The sequence below is a fragment of the Chiroxiphia lanceolata genome, chromosome 4, assembly GCF_009829145.1.
Source record: "Chiroxiphia lanceolata isolate bChiLan1 chromosome 4, bChiLan1.pri, whole genome shotgun sequence".
Taxonomy (NCBI): Eukaryota; Metazoa; Chordata; class Aves; order Passeriformes; family Pipridae; genus Chiroxiphia; species Chiroxiphia lanceolata.
Window position 1 is genome coordinate 3,422,128 of NC_045640.1, and position 12,750 is coordinate 3,434,877.

The 12,750-nt window shown below is 49.2% G+C and overlaps 1 protein-coding gene across 2 annotated transcripts in view; it reads left to right on the forward strand.

Moving 5' to 3' along the window:
- Positions 1 to 721: 721 nt before the first annotated feature.
- SMOX (spermine oxidase) overlaps positions 722 to 12,750 on the forward strand; it is a 51,560-nt gene continuing 39,531 nt past the window's right edge. Inside the window, exons 1-2 of one of the 2 annotated variants that reach the window (XM_032684894.1) lie at positions 9,566 to 9,704; positions 9,818 to 9,975. The gene's annotated coding sequence lies outside the window, so the exon portion shown is untranslated. Of the gene's footprint in view, positions 907 to 9,565; positions 9,705 to 9,817; positions 9,976 to 12,750 lie in introns of those variants that run through there. The other variant, XM_032684893.1, reaches the window with a different exon arrangement.

Here is a 12,750-nt window from a genome sequence, read left to right on the forward strand (position 1 = left end):
GGGTAGTGCTGGGACCCCCACTGCTGTACCCTACCCCTGAAGGAGAAGGTAGGGGGGTTTATTAACCCTGGGTCTCTGCAATGGGCTGCGGCTGAGAAGTCCCTTGTTCTGAGGCTGCTGGCCCTGCAAGAGGGACATAACTCTCCGGTGGACTTTAGAGGTCTTTGGGCTGAAAAAAGCTTAAAGCAACGCCTATTTTTGATTTTCTATAGCATTTTTCTTCTCTGTATCACACTGCCTCGAGCAACTGCATAAACACTGATAGGACTGAGTGGCAGAAGGGGAAAACGGACGCCGGGAGATAAGAAAACCTGACGGCGTTCGGAGAGGGTTGTGCTGGGCTGTGGTCTTCTGGTCCCCTGTGGGCTGGGCTGTAGTTTGTGAGATGGGCTCCGATGAGATTAATTTCATTGTCTGGACAGGAGTAGGAAAAAAACTGCACATGAATTAAGCGCTTTTCCACGCCGGGTCCGTTCTGTGGTTTGCAGAACGCCTCGGAGCGGGGACACCACAGCAGCCTCGGAGCGCAGCGGCGACCGCGAAGGGCGAAAAAGACCCTTCACATTCAGGAAGAAGATCGGGTTTAACGTGCTCGTTTCATCGAAGAGGTGTCCTTAACCTTGAAGTTTCGCGTTCCAGCCGCCCAGGCTGACGGGCGGGGAGGAGGAAGCGGCCGAGGAGGAGGGGGAAGCGGCGGCGGAGGAGGAGGCGGGGGCCGCTCGAGGCGGAGCCGGGGCGGGCCGCAGGGGAGGCGGCTGGAAAACAGGCCGGCGCTGGTTCTGGCCCCGCAGTGCCCGCAGCCGCCGCTCAGCAGCGCCGGGAGCCGCTCAGCCGCGGGAGGGCAGCGAGGCGAGAGCCGGGCGGGCGCCCAGACCCCGACAGTCCCCTCCGGCACCGCACAGAGAGGTACGAGCCAGGCGGGGGGCGGCGGCGGCCCCTGGTCCCCTCGGAGGGTCCCCTCGGCCCCCTCAGCGGCACCTGCGGCGGGAGGGCCGGTGCCGCCTCGGCGGGGGCAGCCCGGCTCTGGCCCCGCGCGGGGCGCCCGGGGGGCCCGGGGAGAGGGCGGGGGGCTTTGTCTGAGAGGGCGGACGCGGGACCCGTCCCCAACACCCACCTGCCCACACCACCACTCCAGCGGCCGTTCCCTGCGCCCCATCCCACACACCCACCTGCCCCAACCGCTCCAAGGTCCATTCCCCGTGCCCTGTCCCACACACCTGCACGAGGTGTGTGGTTCCCTGTGTCCCATCCCACACAGCACCCTGACGGTCCAGCCCGGTGCCCCGTCCCACACTGAACCCTGAGGGAACATTCCTTGCACCCCATCCCACACAGCACCTTGAGGGGTCATTCCCTGTGCCCCATCCCGCACACCGTCCTGAGGGATCATTCCCTGTGCCACATCCCACACATTATCCTGAGGGGTCATTCCCGTGCCCCATCCCACACACCGTCCTGAGGGGTCACTCCCTATTGCCTCATCCCACACATCATCCTGAGGGGTCATTCCCTGTGCCCCATCCCACACATCATCCTGAGGGGTCATTCCCTGTGCCCCATCCCACACACACCAAAACACCCCAGGAACGTGCCAACCCTCGTTCCTCAGCCCCTCGACACCCCAGCTCAGGTGCAGAGCTGGAGGCTGCAGGTGCGGTGTCATCCCTACCCCTCTTTTTGGGGAGGGTGGGAGAAGGGATCGCTGTTTCGACTCAGGGCAGAAAAACCCATCATTGTGTCGGGATTTTGGGGTGCTTTGCATCTCCTTTCCCCCCTCTGTGTGTTGATGTCAGCGTATCTCCCGCACGCGATGCGCTCCTCTGCATTCCCCGCCTTGGCATTCCAGGCGATGACACGAAGAGGAAAGGTTAAGTGGGGAAGTCACCGTGGTCGGGATGCAAATGACGAGCTGTGAAGGCTCGCTCGGTGTTTCTTGTTTACTCAAAGCTGTTACAATACCGGGGGCTTGGCAGTTCGCGCCGCTCTGGCGTTTTCAGTCAAATCCATTGACTTCTTCGGAATTGCTCCTCTTTGAGGTCGCTGTGATAGATGAGGGGTTAGCCCTGGACTCGCGGCGGTGAAATGCACAAAGCCAATTGTCAGTTACCGAACCTGCCCTCAAAACAAAGCATTTCAGCAATTTACATCCTCACCCCGAGACGCGGAACTGCTCCGCTGGATCCTTGCTCTGATCACCCCAAAAAGTGCTGTGTGTGGTGTATGGACGCTCTGCCTCAAACCTGGTGCCGAGGCCAGCTGTATTTGCTGATATATCAGATGTAAACACAAGCTTTATGTAAAAGTGAAACCATATGTATCAGCTAACGTGCATCCACTCCACGATCCTGCACAAACACAGTCGAGCCCAGAGCTCTGTCCTTAGCTCACCCTGTTGATCCACTTTTCCCGTAGCCTGTACGACGCAGCCCTGTTCCCAGAGTTACCAGACAGGTTTAGTGGAGAACAAGAAATCAGCCCAGGAGCATTTCTGTGTTGTGCAAGAACGCTGTTATGTTCTCAGTCCTTTACAGATGTTGTTTTATTGACTTAGTGATAACATTTTGCTCTCCTAGGTCCTTTTCCCTTTCCAGACTGTTAGCCCAGCACTTACTAATCTTTTATGGCACTGCTGTGGAACAGATGTACTGTGTTTTGTAGGGAGTAGCAAGCTCCGTGGTTTCAGCTGGCTGTGCCTCTAAAAAAAGCCAGTGCTGCCTTTCCCTCGTGCTGCTGTTGTGGAGAGGGTAGCTGGACTAGGAAGCAGTTTTGGATGACTACTGAGCTGGCAGAGATCCAAAGGTCTTGTGTCTGACTCAGTGCCTGGATCCAAATCATTGTGTAGTTGCTCAAATGTTTACCTGGGCATCTTTGGGTTTGGAGGAGCATCCAGCTGGTATTTTGGCTGAGCTATGTATGGGAATAGGCGCAGAGTTCTGGGGCTTTAAGTCCTGAAAGTGCTGACTGATGTTGTTAGCTGTGGTTGTTTTTCCTTCTCCATCCTTTGGCTCCATGGAGCAGCTGCTCTGGAGCTGTACAGTTTTGTGCCACGCTTCCCTGGAATGCTGGGGTGTGTGGCTGGAACCCCACAAACACACGGCACGTGTCCTGGGATCCATGAGGGATCCCATGTCCTCGTCTCTGCTGCTACTGAAAGCACTCCTGGATGTCCCTCTCTGGTTTGTGCTGAAAGGGCTTTCTCCTTTTGTGTCTCTCCCACCAAAATGTGCTGTCATGAGTCAGCTGTGGTGTCTCTGAAACATGGGATGTAGGGATCTGAATTGACTCGGTGGGGTTGAAGGAGTTGAGGTGGAGTTTGGAAAGCTCAGTCAAACTGTTAACATTCCTCACAAACAGGGGACTCAGCATCCTTTGGTCTAAGAGGTGTGATGGTGCTTTTACTGACCTCCACCTTTGCCAAGTAGTGCAATTTGGGTTTTTCACCATCTTCCATCCCTCAAAAGCTGTCGGATTCCTGCCTGTCTCTGCCTCAGAAGGCTGGAGGAGTATTCCTGCATCCTGCTGCCTGCCTCCAAAGTGTGTCTGCCTGTCTCTCAGTGCCACTTATATCACTTTGTATTTTCTGCTCCTGTCATCCCACGGAAAAGTAATCCCTTCTAATCAAATCTGAGGTTCTCCAGCTAAATTCCTGCTGCCCCAAATGAGTTCCCAAGGAGAACGGTGATGCTGACTTCTGAAGTATGTGGATTTACTTTGTGTGATTGGGTTATACAAAAAAGAGAGAGAAATTATTTTCTCTGTTCCTTTTACAAGTGTTAAAGCACAGCCTGCTGTGTTTCACAAGTCTCACCGCTGTCTCCTTCTCTCTCAGTAATTGTAATTAACAGACCAGAAAATGGAAAAATGTAGAAATACCCTCTCCCAGTGGCCACAAACATTAGTCCTCTCCAGAAGTTAATGAAGTCAAGTCTATGGAAATTAAATAACTGATTTTTTAAGCTCTGTTGGTGAGCTAAAACATTATGTCAGAGGGATAAATAATAAATTAAAGGGGTATAAAGGTTGCCTCTTAGAACTGATGTGGGTGAAGAATGGGTTTGAACTCTCTCTGCTCAAGAGGGAGTCTAAACCTCTGGCTTAAGGATGTGGCTTAAGGATCTGTCCTGCTCTGCTTGGGTGCAAAAAATAATCTGTAGCACAGCAGTAGCATGGGAGGGGGATGGTAACCCACTGTGGGAATAGGGAATAGAAGCACTGCCATAAAACCCCCCCAAATGCAACCAATTCATCCCATTGCAGACTCCTAAGAAGCAAATGATTTAACAAATGGCATCTCAAAAACACCTTTGTGGTTTTTCCAGGCCATGTTACCATCCTTGTTGTCTTCCTGTTGAGGGAACTTGAAAATTTCCAGCCACCTTGATGCTGTGTCCCGTTCCCATCAGCTCTGTGGATCTGTTGGCTTTGCTGTGCTCCCCATGGAGGGCCCGTGGGTGTGTGCACTGGAGTTTATAGGAGTCACCATGGAAATTGGTCTCAAATCTCTGCTTCTTATATATATATTTTTTTTTTAAATAATCTAATATTTCAGTGGTTTCTTTTTATTTTAAGAAAAGATTCCAGGAACACCACGGGTGGGAATATGAACTGCTCGGAAAATAAAACTTGGTGGCTACTCCAGTTACCACCACGTGCATGGGTGGCACCTGAAGAGCACAGGGATGTGGTGCAGCTCTTCCAAGGGGGTGTTGCTCCATTCTGGAGAGTGGGTTTTCAAGAACCTTATTTTGAGGTCCTGTTTTTGTGTCTGTGTACAATTATAAACATAATTTTGGGGAGCCTGTGAGGTTCAGCTCCTCCCTGTACCTTGTGAAAGGACGTTGCAACCTGTAATAAAGCCTGTTGAGGTTAAACTTGACCACGTACAACTGACTTTTTATTAAAGAGGAGACCATCAGTCGGTGTTGCAGTGGGATGGCTGTACAGGATGTGTGCTCCTTAGGGAGTTCATGGCACTGTCCTTCCCTTCATCTGACCACATGTGGTGCCCATTGCATCACCAAAATACACAGTGTATTCTTTATTTATTGCATGGGGAAAAAAAGGCTTTGGGTACTAGAGCCAGCACCCTGAGGGACCCTGGGCTAGGGGTTGGGACTGTAGGTGAGTGTCTGAGAGAGCTGGGGGTGTTCAGACTGGAGAAGAAAAGCCTCTGGGGACACCTTCCAGCATCTCCCAGGGCCTTAAGGGACTCCAAGAGAGCTGGAGAGGGATTTGGAAAAGGGCTTGGAGTGGCAGGACAAGGGCGAATGGCTTCACACTGACGGAGGGAACGTTTAGATTGGATATTGGGAAGAAGTTCTTTACTCAGAGGGTGGTGAGGCCCTGGCACAGGTTGTCCAGAGACACCATGGCTGCCCTATCCCTGGAAGTGTCCAAGATCAGGTTGGGTGAGGCTTGGAGCAACCTGATTTAGTGGAAGGTGTCCCTGCCCGTGGCAAAGGGTTTGAACGAGATGGTCTTTAAGGTCCTTCCAACCCAAACCATCCTGTGATTGAACCAGCAGCTCTGAGCTGTGGATAACACACCACACAGGGTTTTTATTTTTTTATTTAATTTGCCACCTGAACCTGACAGCACTGTGACAGGGACGTTTGCTTTGGAGGATGTGCTCTGTATACTGGTGACCTTTTCCTGGGGAAATCTTTAAATGCAGTAGATCTTAAAGCAATGGTGATATTTGGTGAATTTTAATCAGATCCTTGGTTTTAAGTGCAATTTTAGTGGCTTCGTTTTTTTTTTTTTCCCTTTTTGTGGCAGCTGGAGTTTTTGTTTTGAGACATTTTGGGGCCAGGGCCATGAGGTTGCAAGGCTGGGATGTGAGGGAAGGTGAGAGGTGCAGCAGGGAGAGATTTGGCACCGGGAAAGGTCTGGGTTGCTCTGAAGGTAGTGAGATGAGCTCATCAGCAGGAATGTAATGCAAGAAGGGTCAAAAAGCTCGTCCTTGCTGTTCGTGCTGGAGTTTGATCCCTGAGCTGTTCCCGGGTAGTTCTCTGCTACCAGCCCATCCTTTAAGGATCGGTTAAACAAGGCAGCTATTGTTACTGCTCTGGGATAACTCAAAATGATGGTGGCTGGGAGCTTGCTGGGCCTGAGGGAAACACATTTTGCAGCCTGGAGGTAGCGATTTACACAGGGCTTTGGTTGTTGCATATTCCCTCTTCGGAGGGGTTTTCCACATCATGCTCTGAGACTGTGTTTATCCCACTTCCAAGAGGGAGAGCTGGAGGCCACGCAGCAGATCAGTGGCAGAAAGGAGGTTGCAGTGAGTGAGGAGAGTCTCAGCTGTGGGGAGCCCAGAGAGCTGCAGTGACGTAAACGCAGACAATTTCAGCTTGTGCAGAATTTTTTGCTTTGGTCACATGCATTTCTTTTATGCAATAGGTCTTTAAAGGGCTGCAAAGCCTTTATAATGGTTTGAAAAGTTCATTTAATTCCACTTTTTCTTCATGTGTATGTGTGTGTGTGTGTGTGTATCTACTGAGTTCAAAGGCAGGAACTACCGTTTAAGAAGTAGGAAAATATTTGTTTTCCTGGCTGACGAAGTAGAGAACTAAGTGGATGTAGATAATTTTTGAAGAATGGATACTTAGTTATTCATTTCTTCATTCATTATTCTGCATAATGCCAGATTTTTCTTAAGTGTGTCCTCTAGATTGAGCTGAGTGGCCTGGAACAGCGTAGGTTTTGCTGGCATGCTTGGAATGACTGAAATATTGGATAGGATATAATGATGTTTGCACACTTTGAGGAGGAGAGAAAAAAAAAAAAAAGGCATGTTGGTTTGGATCATTTCTTTTGTGAAGTACCTGCTCAAGCTCCCTGGTAGCTGATATATCCAGAAAATGCCATGTGCTAAATGAAGCAGGTGGTCCTGGCCTATCCTTAAGCTGGGAATTGCATAGGAAAGGAAGAGTTTCGGGTTTTTTTAAGAGTCAGTTCAGTTTAGTTCATTTTTCAGGACAGGTGGGGACTGGGTTTTCTCCCAAAGCCCTCATCCAGGTGTAATATGCAAGAGTTCTGATCTGACATTTCTGTTGGATGGGCACTTAGTCTGAAGCTGAATTAAAAATTCTCCTCTCCCATGGGCATGCATGTTCCAGGATGTAGGTGTAACCTCCTGCTTTGATCTCCAATCTTCTTCTAACGGGATTTTCTTTTTTGGAATCTGTCAGCACTGTGATCCCAGAGGACTCTGCGGGGAGGACGTGTCCGGTAATCCTTTGGTTGAACTCCTGAAGCTCACAGACCCTTTAGGACAGCCTGGGAAGCTGGAGGGAGCGTTGTTGTGCAAGTCCCTGGTTCCAGGAGTGGAACTGCACAGAGATGTTTTCTCTGAGCTGTCCTGTCTCCTACTGCTCGTTTCCTCTCTTGCATAACTGTTCTCCAGCCCTGGCAGGGCACAGACTCACGGGTGACTTACACAATTTTAAAACACTACTTCTAGTAAAAGGGTTCACCCCATTCTTGTGCATGTCCTGGTGTGACTGTGGGTGACAGGTCTTGGTCAGGGAGCCCACACACCTGGCAGTGGATTATTACTTATTTTTATGGGGTTATTTTTCAGTTGGATCAAATCCTTGGCCTGTCCCATGACTGCTGCTGTCAGCACCACACAGACAGGGCTGTCCTTAAGGACAGTGCAAACTTGGATCTAAGGTTTCTGGGATTGCATAACTGTGCCCTCAGATGTGCTGGGGTGTGCTGACAAACACACACACATGTGGGTATAGCTGAGATGTGCTCCCAAACACACACACACACACGTGTGGGGTTATATCTGGGATGTGCTCCCAAACACACACACACACGTGTGGGGTTATATCTGGGATGTGCTCCCAAGCACACACATATGGGTATTTTTCCCTGGGACCACTTCTGTCATCTTCCCTGTTGTGTTTTTCCATGAGCAGATGTGACTGAGAGCTTGGAGATCGACCTTGGATTTGCAAGAATAAGCCAGGAGGAGTTGGGGGGAGACTGGGGAGGCACGTGAGGAAGCAAAAATTCCCTAAAACCCCTTTGATAGGCCAAGCTGTAACACTGAGGTAAAGGTTGGTACTGTGGAGGCTGCAGTTTACACTCTGCTGATGTTCTGATCCCACAGAACAGTTTGTGCTCTTCATTAAATGCTTGCAGGAGCACAGAGTCCTCCAAGCAGACTGAATTGAATGTCTCGTCGTGGGGAGCTCACACCATCTCTCCAGTATTCCAGTGGCTTCTGGTGTCTCTCTTTGGGCTTTGAGGAGGACTTGGCAAAGGGCTGAATGTGACTGTGGGCTTTAGGGTGAAGTGCTGGGTCATTTATCTTTTTGTGTCTGGATTCCCTTGGGGTGGGATCCAGGGCTGAAGATCTTACACGTGAAAATAGCCCAGGGATGAACAGAAGACAAACCTAAGTTTAAAAAAAAAAAAGAGAGAGCTGCTCTGACTGCAGGGTGAGATGGGAAGGAGGCAAATGGGAGGAAAAGTGTGGATGTGCTCCTGTTAATAACTATCTCCATGCTGTGGGGTGGGAGAGGGGCTGTCTTGTTGGGAAGGCTGTGCTGGGAAGCTCCTGTTCCTGTGCCTGTTCTGTGAGTCCAGCTCTGTGTTATCTCCGTACTACTCCTCCAGGAACAGAGGAAGCAGGTACCATGTGGGAATGGGCAGCTGCTGCACATGGGATCTTACAGAGTTTCTCCAGTGTATGATGCAAATATCAGGGAAGCTCCTGTGCTCTGGGACTGCTGTTGACATGTTCTGCTGTCATGTTTCTGTTACAAGCAAAGAGCAGCAGGGCCGGAAGGGACCTTAAGTTGTCTAATCTGACCTTCTGCCCCAAGACTGGGTCAGATCTATCTAAACTTTCCCAGCAGATGTTTGTCCAATGCAGTTGTTAAAAGCCTCCAGTGATGGACTTTCCCCGTCCTCCTGGGGTGATCCTTGAAAGTCCTTCATTGTTCTTACCATTACCAAGATTTTCCTAGTTTCTGGCTTTGATTTCTTGTGCTGCAGTTGGAGATTGCTGCCCTCTTGCCCTTTTGTTACTGTACAGAGCGAGCTGTTCCATCCTCTGGAGCAGCCTTTGGGAATCTCTGGGTCGTGTCTTTCTTGAGCTTCAGGGCCCAAAACTTGCCTGGACCTGCCTGTACTGAGCCAGCAAACACCATTTTGTGACTCTCGTGTGGACCTTGGGGTATGATGGATGCATTTTATTTTTGGACAGAGCATACATAAAGTGCTTTGTCGTGAAAGGTTTCCTTATGGCTTCTTCTTTCTACCCACTATAGAAACAGGGCACATGCTCTTCTTACTCAAGTGCTTTTCCACAGGCATGTGTTATGGATTTCTGACTGTTCCAGAGTAGTTCCTCCCTCTTGTAAGGTGAAGGTCCTTGCCAGCTGCTCGGACCAAGGCTTTGCCCACGATTAGCTCGATTGCAGCTCAGGCATTGTGCTTTCCTGCTCTGGCCTCCCAGCTGGAGCTCAGGAGTGACCTCTTCTCCCTCCCTGCAGTGGTTACTCTCCCTGCATCTGATTTTGTACCTCCTCTATCTTTGTTTCCATGAAGGACTCGGTTATTCATGCATTTCTAAAGCTGGTAAAGCGTGGATGTGAAGATTATTGTGAGAGGAGAGGTAGCACTCAGACATAAAACGTGACAGAAAACGCAGCAGATAAGCACTAGAAATATTATTTACTAAGGTAAACTGCTTCACTTTATTGGGGGGGGAGGGGGGGGAAGAAGGAAAAACTTGTCTGTGTATATTGTTCCAGGCATTTTCTCTGGATCTATTAACACCTCTTATACCTTTCAGTGGGAGAGAGTAGGAAGTTTGTGTGAAAGGTGTGTCTGCACACAGGGAGCCTTTGTCCTGAGACAACTGAGGAAGCTCTCACCAAAAAGGAGGCTGGTCTGGACAGGTCTGAAACATCTCTTGGCATCAGCTCGTGTTTATTGCGGTGGGAAGAGCAGGTAGGGAGGAGCAGTCTGGATTTTATTGTTTGAACTATCACTATGTATCTTCTTTGAATTCCTCACAGTTTTCTGCAGAGCTTCTGTACAACTTGCATAACGTGAGTCTCCAGTTTCTCTTGTTCTGTTTCCAGTGGCAGTGAAAGCTCTTAGTGTTTAATTCCTTACTCTTTTTTTCTCCCTCAGTTACAGATATGGGCATCTTTAGTCATATGGAAGGTATTTTATTGACAGCTTTTGAGTCTAAAGTACTTGTTAGCACTGAACAGGTGTAGGGTGATGTAGACTACTGGGCAAATTCCCTTGTTCAGTGTTCCTTGATAAAGATTTCTTAGAACTGAAGACTAACTGGGGTGGAATAGGACATCTGGAGCTCCCTTGTCTGACCTTCTGCTCCAGACAGGGCCAAAGGTAGGTTTTTTGTGAACATTTCTGATCAAGTTTTGGGCCTTTTCCAGTCAAGTGTGGCAGGCTGATGCCATGCTTACTGCTCTTGTGGTGAGGAATATTGTCCTCTTGTCTGATCAGAATTTCCCCTGCTGCCAGTCATGCCCATTGTTTTGTTGCCTTTTGTTTCTACTGTTTGAGTCTGGCTCCATCTGTAGCCCCCCCAGTTAGATAGTGGAAGGTGTAAGTTGGATCCTCCACTAACTTCCATTTCTTCTCCAAGTTTAGCAAACCCTGTTCCCTCATTCTCTTCTCTTCCATCATGTTTTCCAGTCTGCTGGCTCCTACCTTTTGAGCTCAGTGATCCAACCAAATTTTAACCACAGAGTCACAGAATCACAGGGTGGTTTGGGTTGGAAGGGACCTTAAAAGACCATCCAGTTCCAACCCCCTACCATGGGCAGGGACACCTTCTGCTAGCCCAGGTTGCTCCAAGCCCCGTCCAACCTGGCCTTGGACACTTCCAGGGATCCAGGGGCAGCCACAGCTTCTCTGGGCAACCTGTGCCAGGGCCTCACCACCCTCACAGAGAGGAATTTCTTCCCAATATCCAATCTGACCCTGCCCTCTGGCAGTTTAAAGATGTGTGTTCCACCCATCCAATCCATATCTCCCCATTTGTGAGAACAAGTTAAGTGTCTCTAGGATTTCACACTTTAAAAGATCTGCTAATGAGGGAGTTGCTTCAAAACAGTGAAAAATTTGTCTTCAGACTGACGTATGTGGAGCTTTTCAGTGGGGTGAGCGAGCTGGGAGAAGAGGGGTGAGAAGTAAAAGCACATGGGATTCTAAAAAGTAGTTTTTGGTCTCTTCTTCTGTGTTGGTGAGCCCCTGGTATTTTGTTCTTTCCATACACATCGATGGTCATTACCTTGGTTTTAAACAAAGATTAAAGCCAGAGGGTTAAACTCAGGAGAGTGAAACTCTGAATTTTCCTGCTGGATTTGGATGGAGGAGACTCCCCTCAGGCCGTGTCCTGCTTGCTTGCCTGGGCTAGTCTGTTCTTAGGAACATGTCTGGCTTAAATGGACCCAGCTAATCTCATACCTGGTGTTTTTTAATTTTGTTGTTCTCCACAGGATTCTCTCAGGTCTGTTTTCACAAAAAGCACAGCAGCTGCACAGCAGTAAGCATCCAAGGGCAAGACTTTTCAAGGCATAGCTGAGTCTTTCTGTGGATCATGCCCTGAGCTTTGCCTTTATTCAGCTGTGGGACACTGTTGAACCTCCCAATTTTACCTTGACCCTCTCAGAGTCTTTTCTGGAGTCTTGCTGAATAGGAAGTTGCTCCCCATTTTTTGCATTTGTACCTGTGACTTCTCTTGCTCAAGTATTTCCTCTTGTCATAACTAGACCAACGCATCAAGATAATTTAGAAATTGAAATCTGTACACCACGGTGCTTGCAAACCCTCCCACCTGAATCATCTGCTGGGTTTGTGGCCATACATTCCAGTCTGTCATCCAGACTGGTAATGAAAATATTGCACAGCCCTTGTGCCTGGCTGGACCCGCTTCCCAGTGCTCTCCCAGTTAGATAACAAACCCATGATAATTACGCTCCGAGAACGATGTTGTCATGCAACCATTTTATGGTGATTGCATCTGATTCACGTTTCCTTACCTGGGCCTTACGGGAATATCATGTGGAACAGCGTCAGAGCTAATAAAGAAGCATTTCTGAATGTCCTTATCACTTCTGGACGTTTTTCTTTGTTGCTCCATAGATTTCTGAAGCTGGAAGGGACCATAAAGGTGATGGGATCTGCCCCTGTCCATACTGAAAGTTTAGGTGAGCAAGTCACAGCAGATTTATCGGGAGTTTTGTAACGGGACGGTTGCGATGTGACAGCTCCAGGAGATCAAGAGGAAACGAAACGTGATGTGCTCATGGGGCCCAAACAAAATTAAACAATTACCTGAATCCAGTCTTCAGAGCAGCCTTTGAACCAATCCCAACCCTTTTTCTGCAAGGGCTGGAAAAATAAGGAACGTGTCTAATCCGTACCAGGTATCAGCCGGCAGTTGTCGGTGCCTACGTGCTGCTACTCAGATCTCGTTAGCTGTCTAATTGGATAATAGGCAGTACACTTCACAACTACATAAGTTTATTAAGCTTAATCTGCTTTGGAGCAGGGAGGGGAAGATGTGCTCGGTGACAAATGGGCACAAGAAGATGGACAGTGGGGCAGTGGTGTAAATACGGGGCCGTGTCCCCCTCACTTCAGTTCCAGCAACTTCCTGAGGCAGGGGCTCTGTATGTCCACAAAATTTACATTAATGTTTGAGTCCCAGAGCAAAGAGTTGCAGCACTTTCAGACTTGGCCCAT